The sequence below is a fragment of the Gallinula chloropus genome (genome assembly GCF_964237585.1).
Source record: "Gallinula chloropus genome assembly, chromosome: 1".
NCBI lineage: Eukaryota > Metazoa > Chordata > Aves > Gruiformes > Rallidae > Gallinula > Gallinula chloropus.
This window is the reverse complement of record NC_140085.1, coordinates 189402480-189411710: the sequence shown is the minus strand read 5'-3', so window position 1 is coordinate 189411710 and position 9231 is coordinate 189402480.

The following is a 9231-nucleotide window of genomic DNA, read 5'->3' as shown; positions in this document are numbered from 1 at the left end:
CCAGCACCGTGTTCCCTCCACAGCGGTCGGGATGCCGCTGTCTCTCTCTTCACATCTCTCTCAGATGGGCTTTCACCAAGGCCCGCTACTCCTTCCCCGAGCCCTGGCCCGGTGCCATGGAGGAGCTGGAAGCTCTCAAGCCATCGCCAGCCCTCCAGACCCATCAAGATCCTGAGGGACTGGGGACAGAGCCAGGGCCAGCCCTTCACCAAGACTTCCCACTGGAGACTGACCAAGAGCAGGGCCATGGACAGGTCTGGGACAGGCCATGAGCAGCACGGACATGGAGCCTTCTCCTAGCAGACACCCAGCCATGGACATGGACAAGGAGTAGCTGGTCCTCGAGGTCATCCACACTCTGTGCAGCGTGGAGCGAGAGTGCTACAAGGAGCTACAGGCGTCTCTGGTCCTGTGGCAAGGGGCTACAAGGGGAGCCTGCAGTGTGATCCCACTTGAGCATCCCTCCCTCCAACCAATAGGAAGAAGGTGCTTGGCCAGATGAGTCTGCTGAAGCCCAGGCTGTGTCCCCGGTGTCTTGGAGAGGAGCAGCCAAGGCTGGACAAGGCTGCAGGGGAGGACTCAGTGAAGCAGGAAAACACATGTGATCCCCTGTGTGCCCTGCACCGCCATAAAGAATACCTGCTGAACAGCCACCAAGGCTGGGGAGTTTTGATTCCTGCTTTTCAAGGCATCACCCTCAACTCGGAGTCCTGTGCCTGTTGTGATTTTTGGCTGGCAGCCCCTGTACCCAGCTCCCAAGGAGATGCCCTCAAAGTTTCTGCCCCCGGGGAGATGCCGTGGGCAGCCTGTCCTTTCCAGCCCCACGCAAATGCCTTTTTCTTTTCTTTTTCATAGCTTTGTTCCACGGAGGCAGCATCAGAGCAGCCTCTCACTCCTGAAGAGCACCTTCCCCACCCCCACGCGGCTTCTCACGAGAGAAATTCTGCCTTCCCCATTCCCCCCTCCCACCCCAATCCTCTCCTGTGGAACATGAGGTTATCACGCTGGAAGGACGGGATGCCATGCGGAGGGACCTGGAGAAGTGGGCCCAGGGGAACCTCATGAAGTTCCACAAGGACAAGTGCAGGGTCCTGCCTTTGGGTCAGGGAAATCCTCACTGTCAATCCAGGCTGGGAGAGGACGTGGTAGAGAGCTGGTGAGAGGTGTCCCTGCCCATGGCAGGGGGTGGGACTCAATGATCTTTGAGGTCCCTCGCAGCCCTGAGCAGTCTGTGACCATTGCTGGAAAAGCTTTGGGACAGCACAGGGAAGGACACAGAGTAGAAATCCGTGGTAGGGCTGTTGCAGAGCCGAGCCTCAGCTTGGGTACCCCAAGCGCTCCCAGTTTGGGCTATTTTGGACCGGAAACACCCATCTGTGCCCAGAAGCATCCCCTCCCCCTGGTGGCACAGACAGAAAGGAGCCCTTTGGCCACCAACAGATTTAATTCCCCAGTGCTGCTGCCAGAAAATCGGGGTCAGGGGGGTGTGGCTGCCCCCCACACCTGGGCCACTGGGGGTGGGCTGGGTGACAGCACCAGCACCAAAGGTCCCCAGTGATTTCAGTTCCCAGGTGGTGAAGCAGGGTGGGCTTGGTGTGAGCCAGGTGCTGCTCCACGGGGCTGGGTGTCACGCTGCCGGCGTGCCATGCACTCGCCGAAAGCACGGACCTGGGGCTGGCAATGGCGCCAGTCCTGCCGCGCCACCATGCAGTCCTGCAGCTCCCGGTGCTGCGTGGCGCAGCCCGTGCGTGAGATCATGGCGTCCACTGGGTCCTCCTCCTCCTCCTCCTTAGCCTTCTTCAACGGTGGAGGGTTCCTGGCGTGCCCGGGTCTCGCCATCGCTGAGCCAGGCTGGAGCAAGGAAGCAGGGTTTGGGGTGCTACCTTCCCCTTCTTTGGGGGCACCCACCCGCCCTGCCCCTGTGGGTGTCTTCATGCAACCCCAGGAGGAGCTCAGCACCCCTCACACCCCATGCAGCCTACCGCCCACTCATGGGGGCCCAGAACCTTCCCAAACCCACGGGTGCCTATCTCTCCTACTCCCACCCATGGGTGCTCAGCGCCTCCCCCATGAATCCCATCCCTTAGTATTGGCTTTAGAAAACAGAGAAAAACAGAGAGAAAGAGAAACAACGGAAGAGGTGCTGCTCTGCTTGGAAAATCTGGGAGTGTGGTACACGGAAAGGGGCTTCTAGAAGAAAAGGGGGGATGAAATACTAGAATCTTGATGGGTCTGGAGGGCTCACGATGGGTTGAGAGCTTCCAGCTCCGCCATCGCACCAGCCAGGGCTCCAGGAAAGAGTAGAGAGACACAGATCTGGTGTCCAAGAGGGAGCCCAGGGAGCTCACGGAGGTTGATGATTGGCATCTCGATAATGATATCGAGTGTTCGTTCTGGTTTGGATTTATCATCCAAAGAACTTGTGCAGGTGGGACTGAGACGTTCAAGTAAGCACCAAGTGAGTGTGGAGTGCTGCTGTGTCTGTCTGTAACCGCATCCTGCTCTGTGGGTCAGCAGGAGAACTCCTGCCTGTCATGCAGGAGTTTGATTCCCAACGGAGTGGCTGCTCTGCTGGCACTGATTGGTTGGTCTTGATTTTGGAGCTGAGTATTGAAAATTGATTTAGATTTGATGAACTGTTGGTGTGAGTGAAATGAGTCAACTCTGGTGGGAGTGGTGAGCAACTGAGTCGCAGCAAATCTGGGAGAGAGAGAAATACTGACCACTAGAAACTCCAGGTTTGTTGTTTTGGGTTTGTATATTTGATGTAAGCAATGGGGAACTGAGAATGGGTTAGAGAGATGGGAGTTGGGTTATAAACAAGAACAGGGATCAAGAGAAACTCTAACAATAGCGGGGCGGGGTGGGGGGGGTGGGGGAACAAAAGGAGTGAAATCTCCAAGAAAAAACCAGAAATGCCATAGAAGGGGTCAAGGGATGAACTGGCTCTGTCACCGGTCCTCAAAAGCTTGATGGGTCTGGAAGGCTCACAGTCAGTTGAGAGCTTCCAGCTCCACCAGGGCTGGACTCGGGGAAGGAATCCAGGCAGACGGATCCTCTGTCCAAGCATGAGCCCAGGTTGTTCAGTGAGGCATGCGGGGACAGGCCCTTCATGCTCAATGTCTCCTCGTTCTCCTGGCTGAGGAGGAGAGAGAAGAGACCCAGTTGCAGCCTGGGCCCTCCTCTGGGACCCCCGGGCAGCAGCCCCTGCTCGGGCAGCAGGCAGGGCTGCCCACTCTGGGCAAAGACAGGGCACAGGCAGAGAGTCTGGGACAGGAGCTGGGCATCTCCCCAGCACTCACCACATGCCCTGGGGTGACAGAGGCTTCTCTGCACCTCCGGTTGCTTGGGAAGAACCTGACGAGGGACGAGACAGGAGTAAGAGGCTGGCAGCCCCCAGCACAGCCCGGTGGCAGGGCTGCATTGGGGTGTCAGCCCTGACACAGGTGCTCGGTGCCGGGGCCACTCACTGCTTGGCTGCTCCTGATGCACTCTGGCCTTGCTCTTCCCAAACATCATCTTCCACCACTTCTGCAAAAAACCCCAGAACATGGGTGAGTGTGGAGCAGCTCCCAGCACTATGCTACAGACCTCCATGCTCCCCCCACACCACTCCATATGAAGACATGGTGTGGCCCGGTGTTCTGCAGAGTAACAGTCACCTACCTTGGGTCTGGTGCGGGAAGGCTCCACATCCATGGGGCTCTGCGCCCTGTCTCTGAGCAGTCCAGGTGACTGCTCTTGGTCCGTCTCCAATGGCCGCTCTAGAGGGAGAACTTGGTCAAGGGCTGGCCCTGGCTCTGTCACTGGACCCTCAACAGTTTCAAGGTTCTGGAGGGCTGGGGATCGTCTCGGAGCTTCCAGCTCCGCCATCGTACCAGCACTGGACTCGGGGAAGGAGTTGGGAGATGAGGATGTACTGCTCAAATCCCAGTGCAGAGAGCCCGGGGAGGGCAGCTGAACACATGGGGACGGGCTGTTCAGGGTCATTGTGTCCTTGTTCTCCCTGCAGAGGAGGAGAGAAAAGAGACCCAGTTTCAGCTTAGACCCTCTGGTGGGACCCCTGGGCAGCAGCCCCTCCTTGGCCGGCAGGCAGAGATACCCGCACCGGCCAGGGCACAGGTGGAAAGTATGGGGCAGGATCTGGGCATCTCCCCAGCACTCACCACATGTCCTGGGCTGATGCAGGCTCCTCTGCACCTCCAGTTGCTTGGGAAGAACCTGATGAGGGAGGACACATGAGTCAGAGGCTGGCAGCCCCCAGCACAGCCGCTTGTCAGGGCTGCCGTGGGGTGTCAGCTCTTTGAAGGGCGCTCGGTGCCGGGGCCACTCACTGCTCGGCTGCTCTGGATAGACTCTCGCCTGGCGCTTCCCATACATCATCTTCCACCACTTCTGCAAGACCCCCAGAATGTGGGTGAGTGTGGAGCAGCTCCCAGCACTATGCTACAGACCTCCATGGTCCACAGCACTCCATGTCATGACATGGTGCAGGGCGGTGTGGTGCAGAGTCACGGTCACCTACCTTGAGTCTGCTGGGGGAAGGCTCCACATCCCTGGGCCACCGTGCCCTGCCCCTGACCTGTCCAGGGAACTGCTCTTGGTCGGTGTCCATCAGCAGCTCCAGAGGGGGGCAAAGGTCAAGGACTGGCCCTGGATCTCTCACCGGCTCCTCAACGGTTTGCGGGATCTGGAGGGCTGGGGATCGGCTCAGAGCTTCCAGCTCCGCCATCGCACCAGCGCTGGACACAGGGAAAGACAAGAGATGCGGATGTGCTGCTCGAGACAGAGCCCAGGGAGCTCAGCCGAGCACACAGGGACAGGCTGTACAGGCTCATTGTCTCCTCGTTCTCCCGGGTTAGGAGGAGAGAGAAGAGACCTGGTTTCAGCTCGGCCATTCTGGTGGGACCCCCGGGCGGCAGCCCCTCCTTGGCCGGCAGGCAGGTGGGGATACCCGAAACAGGCAGGGCACAGGGCACCGGCAGAGAGTCTGAGGCAGGAGCTGGGAGTCTCCCCAGCACTCACCACATGTCCTGGGGTGACAGAGGATTGTTTGCATCTCCAGTTGATTGGGAAGAACCTGATGAGGAATGAGACATCAGTCAGAGGCTGGCAGCCACCAGCACAGACGTGTGCCTGCGCTGCCGTGGGGTATCACCCCTTTACAGGGTGCTCGGTGCCGGGGCCACTCACTGCTTGGCCGCTCCTCATGGACTCTGGCCTTGCTCTTCCCAAATATCTTCGTCCACCACTTCTGCAAAAACCCCCAGAACGTGGGTGAGTGTGGAGCAGCTCCCAGCCCTATCTACAGACACCCATGCTCCCCCCACACCACTCCATGTCATGAATGGTACGGCGCAGTATGGTGCAGAGTAACGGTCACCTACCTGGGAACTGCTGGGGGAAGGGTGCACTTCCATGGGGCTCTGCGCCCTGTCTCTGAGCAGTGCAGGTGACTGCCCTTGGTCTGTCTCCAATGGCCGCTCTAGAGGGAGATCTTGGTCAAGGGCTGGCCCTGGCTCTCTCACCAGCCCCTCAACAGTTTCAGGGGTCTTGAGGGCTGGGGATCGTCTCGGAGCTTCCAGCTCCGCCATCGTACCAGCACTGGACTCGGGGAAGGAGTTGGGAGATGAGGATGTACTGCTCATGTCCCAGTGCAGGGAGCCCGGGGAGGGCAGCTGAACACTCGGGGACGGGCTGTTCAGACTCATTGTGTCCTCCTCCTCCCTGCAGAGGAGGAGAGAGAATAGACCCAGTTTCAGGTTAGACCCTCTGGTGGGACCCCTGGGCAGCAGCCCCTCCTTGGCCGGCAGGCAGAGATACCCGCACCGGCCAGGGCACAGGTGGAAAGTATGGGGCAGGATCTGGGCATCTCCCCAGCACTCACCACATGTCCTGGGCTGATGCAGGCTCCTCTGCACTTCCAGTTGCTTGGGAAGAACCTGATGAGGGAGGACACATGAGTAAGAGGCTGGCAGCCCCCAGCACAGCCACTTCTCAGGGCTGCCGTGGGGTGTCAGCAATTTGAAGGGCGCTCGGTGCCGGGGCCACTCACTGCTCGGCTGCTCTGGATAGACTCTCGCCTGGCGCTTCCCATACATCATCTTCCACCACTTCTGCAAGACCCCCAGAATGTGGGTGAGTGTGGAGCAGCTCCCAGCACTATGCTACAGACCTCCATGGTCCACAGCACTCCATGTCATGACATGGTGCAGCGCAGTGTGGTGCAGAGTCACGGTCACCTACCTTGAGTCTGCTGGGGGAAGGCTCCACATCCCTGGGCCACCGTGCCCTGCCCCTGACCTGTCCAGGGAACTGCTCTTGGTCGGTGTCCATCAGCAGCTCCAGAGGGGGGCAAAGGTCAAGGACTGGCCCTGGCTCTGTCACCGGATCCTCAACAGTTTCAGGGATTAGGAGGGCTGGGGATTGGTTCAGAGCTTCCAGCTCCGCCATCGCACCAGCGCTGGACACGGGGAGAGAGTCAAGAGATGCCGATAGGCGTCCCGAGAGAGAGCCCGGGGAGCCCACAGATCCCAGCCGAGCACGCGGTGACAGGCTGTTCCGGCTCTTTGTGTCCTCATTCTCCCTGCTAACGAGGAGAGAGAAGAGACCCAGTTTCAGCTTAGACCCTCTGGTGGGACCCCTGGGCAGCAGCCCCTCCTTGGCCGGCAGGCAGGCAGGGATATCTGAAATGGGCAGGGCACAGGTGGAGAGTCTGGGGCAGGAGCTGGGAGTCTCCCCAGCACTCACCACATGTCCTGGGGTGAGAGAGGCTTCTCTGCACCTCCGGTTGATTGGGAAGAACCTGATGAGGGACGAGACATGAGTCAGAGGCTGGCAGCCCCCAGCACAGACGCGTGTCTGCGCTGCCGTGGGGTATCACCCCTTTACAGCGTGCTTGGTGCTGGGGCCACTCACTGCTCGGCTGCTCCTCATGGACTCTGGCCTTGCTCTTCCCAAATATCTTCGTCCACCACATCTGCAAAAACCCCCAGAACGTGGGTGAGTGTGGAGCAGCTCCCAGCACTATGCTACAGACCCACATGCTCCCCCCACACCACTCCATGTCATGACATGTTGTGGCACAGTGTGGTGCAGAGCAAGGGTCACCTACCTTGGGTCTGCTGGGGGAAGGCTGCACTTCCATGGGGCTCTGCGCCCTGTCTCTGAGCAGTCCAGGTGACTGCTCTTGGTACGTCTCCAATGGCCGCTCTAGAGGGAGATCTTGGTCAAGGGCTGGACCTGGCTCTGTCACCAGCCCCTCAGCAGTTTCAGGGGTCTGGAGGGCTGGGGATCGGTTCAGAGCTTCCAGCTCCACCATCGTACCAGCGCTGGACTCGGGGAAGGAGTGGAGAGATGCCGATAGGCGTCTCGAGAGAGAGCCGGGGGTGCCCACAGATCCCAGGCGAGCACGCGGGGACAGGCTGTTCACGCTCTTTGTGTCCTCGATCTCCCTGCAGAGGAGGAGAGAGAAGGGACCATTTGCAGCCTGGGCCCTCCTCTGGGACCCCCGGGCAGCAGCCCCTCCTTGGCCGGCAGGCAGGCGGGGATGCCCGAAACGCGCAGGGCACAGGTGGAGAGTCTGGGGCAGGAGCTGAGCGTCTCTCCAGCACTCACATGGCCTGGGGTGACGCAGGCTTCTTTGCACTTCCAGATGCTTGGGAAGAACCTGATGAGGGACGAGACCAAGTGAGCGGCTGGCAGCCCCCAGCACAGCCCCGTGTCAGGGCTGCTGTGGGGTGTCAGCCCTTTCCAGGGCGCTCGGTGCTGGGGCCACTCACAGCTTGGCTTCTCTGAAGACACTCTCGACCTGGTCTTCCCAAACCTCCTCCTCCACCTCTTCTGCAAAAACCCCCAGAACGTGGGTGAGTGTGGAGCAGCCCCCAGCCCTATGCTACAGGACTCCCCCATGCTCCACACTACTCCATGTCATGACATGGTGTGGCACAGTGTTCTGCGGAGCAAGAACCTTTGCCCTAAGAAATGCATAGAATACGTGTGATTTCACCCAATAAATGGCTTCACCTAAAATTCATATCAAATTGCTTGTTGCTCATCGCCGGTCTCCACAGCAAGACCCCCAGAACACTGGTGAAATGGGAGCAGCTCCCAGCCACCCACACCCCCCGACACCACCCCATGTCAGGACTCGGCACGGCTCAGTGCGCTGCAACGTTCTCCTACCCGGCGCTTCCTGTCCCGTTGAAAGGTGGAGATGAACCGGAGATACATCGCCAGCATAATGAATGGCATCAGATCACCCACAGCCAGGGCGCCGAAGCAACCCATGGCTTGGGCTGAGCTACAGCTGTGTCCCTCCGGTCACCAATGAGCTCCGAGATCTCCAGTTATCCGACAACCAAGACACTGACAAGCGATGGCTGAGGCTGCAGTCTGCAGTGACGCTGACAGACGACAGTGTCCAGTGCCAACTGCCCTGCGCCCCCTTACACCTGCCCGGCAGCCACACCCCCCTTTGTGGCAATAGGGGCATGCTGAGCCCTCATTGGTGCTGAGCCCTCATTGGTGCCCTCAGAGGCAAGCAGAACTCTGATTGGATAAATCTGGTGGCACTCCAAGGCTCTTCCTCATGCCACTCCTGTCAGCCCTACTTGGAAATGGGTCCCACCTGCGTAAGGAGAAGAGCAAGCACATCACGCCTTGCAAGAAACGTTTCAGGAGAGGGAAACTTCAGATTGCTCCTGACACCCCACAACCAGAACAAAATCGTTACCTTAAACACCCAAGATCCCATCTCTGGGTGCTTATTCCTTGGACCAAGCACCCTGCTTGCGAGATACAGACTCACAGAACCGTAGGGGTTGGAAGGGACCTCCAGAGCCCATCGGGTCCAACCCCCCTGCCAAAGCAGCTCCCTAGGACAGGTCGCACAGGTCGGCTTCCAGACGGGGCTGGAATATCTCCAGAGAAGGAGACTCCACACCCCCCTGGGCAGCCTGTCACAGGGCTCCCTCACCCTCACCAGGAAGAAGCTCTATCCCAGATTGATGCGGAACTCCCTGTGCTCCAACTTGAGGCCATCACCCCTTGTCCTGTCCCCACAGACACTGAGAAGAGGCTGGCCATGTCCCCCTGCGTCCCACCCTTCAGATATTGATAACCATTGATCAGATCCCCTCTCAGGCTTCTTCTCTCCAGGCTGAACAGCCCCAGTTTATTCAGCACTGAGAACTGGGGTGACTCCCAGCTTCAGTGTTCCAGAAGATTCAC